At 43.9% G+C, this 1,895-nt stretch overlaps 1 pseudogene; it reads left to right on the top strand.

The window, feature by feature from the left end:
- Positions 1-440: 440 nt before the first annotated feature.
- Positions 441-558, top strand: LOC124616949 (annotated as a pseudogene).
- The last annotated feature ends 1,337 nt before the right edge of the window (positions 559-1,895 follow it).

The raw sequence follows: 1,895 nt of genomic DNA, 5'->3' as shown, positions 1-1,895 counted from the left end.
TGAGTATGGCGACAAAGAAATCTGACACTGAATGAAAACCTATTTCAAACTAATTGTAGAGCAGCAAAAATAAAAAGCTTTAGCAGGTTGTCATGTTTTTTTGACAGCAAAATGTCTTTTACGAAAGGTTTGTAACACGATCTTCAAGATTTTTCAAAACCGAGAAACATTTATCCAAAAGTTATTTTTGTTAAGTCTTCAGGTGGAAGGTTCGTTTGACCAGTTCTCCGCAGTCTTTGGACAGTTTTGTATATTCCTTTTGTATGCGCGGTTTCTCGTGCGCCCTTAACGTTCGTATTAAGCTACACTCCTGACAAACAATTCCAGAAAATACTTTCGTAACAGTTAATTTTAACATTAACCGAATTTTCCGTCGGTGTTTGGCAGAACATGAAAAGGAAAATGTTTTTTCTTTTTAGTATTAGTTAATTTTGTATTCGGCCAACGGCCTTGCCGCAATGGTAACACCGGTTCCCGTCAGATCACCGAAGTTAAGCGCTGTTGGGCTGGGCTAGCACTTGGGTGGGTGACCATCCGGTCTGCCGAGCGCTGTTGGCAAGCGGGGTGCACTCAGCTCTTGTGAGGCAAACTGAGGAGCTACTTGTTGAGAAGTAGCGTCTCCGGTCTCGGAAACTGACATACGGCCGGGAGAGTGGTGTGCTCACCACATGCCCCTCCATATTCGCATCCAGTGACGCCTGTGGGCTGAGGATGACACGGCGGCCGGTCGATGCCGTTGGGCCTTCATGGCCTGTTCGGGAGGACTTAAGTTTAGTTTTTAATTTTGTATTCAAAATTCACGTGGTTCACTTTTTCAGATAAGACTTTCTTTCAACTGCCTTTCGTAACTTCTTCACTTCTATCGTCGTCATTACTCCGCTGTCTACACAGGAACGCTAGTCTGTAACTTCCAGCGTCTGATTTACTAATCTAATTCCCACAGCATCATCGGACTTATTTAGACCACACTTCATTGCCGTTGTTTTACTTTTATTTATATCCGTTTTATAACCTCTTTTCAAGGCACCACCAATTTCGTTCAAGTAATCTTCCAACAAAACACACAATACCTACCCCCATGAACCGTAGACCATGCCGTTGGTGGGGAGGCTTGCGTGCCTCAGCGATACAGATGGCCGTACCGTAGGTGCAACCACAACGGAGGGGTATCTGTTGAGAGGCCAGACAAACGTGTGGTTCCTGAAGAGGGGCAGCAGCCTTTTCAGTAGTTGCAGGGGCAACAGTCTGGATGATTGACTGATCTGGCCTTGTAACACTAACCAAAACTGCCTTGCTGTTGTGGTACTGCGAACGGCTGAAAGCAAGGGGAAACTACAGCCGTAATTTTTCCGGAGGGCATGCAGCTTTACTGTATGGTTAAATGATGATGGCGTCCTCTTGGGTAAAATATTCCGGAGGTAAAATAGTCCCCCAATCGGATCTCCGAGCGGGGACTACTCAAGACGACGTCGTTATCAGGAGAAAGAAAACTGGCGTTCTACGGATCGGAGCGTGGAATGTCAGATCCCTTAATCGGGCAGGTAGGTTAGAAAATTTAAAAAAGCGAAATGGATAGATTGAAGTTAGATATAGTGGGAATTAGTGAAGTTTGGTGACAGGAGGAACAAGACTTTTGGTCAGGTGAATACAGGGTTATAAATACAAAATCAAATAGGGGTAATGCAGGAGTAGGTTTAATAATGAATAAAAAAAAATTGGAATGCGGGTAAGCTACTACAAACAGCATAGTGAACGCATTATTGTAGCCAAGATAGACACGAAGCCCATGCCTCTTACAGTAGTACAAGTTTATATGCCAACTAGCTCTGCAGATGATGAAGAAATTGATGAAATGTATGATGGGTTAAAGAAATTATTCAGGTAGTGAAGCGAGA

Source organism: Schistocerca americana, chromosome 5, assembly GCF_021461395.2.
Source record: "Schistocerca americana isolate TAMUIC-IGC-003095 chromosome 5, iqSchAmer2.1, whole genome shotgun sequence".
Classification (NCBI taxonomy): Eukaryota; Metazoa; Arthropoda; class Insecta; order Orthoptera; family Acrididae; genus Schistocerca; species Schistocerca americana.
This window is presented reverse-complemented; position numbering and strand designations above follow the sequence as displayed.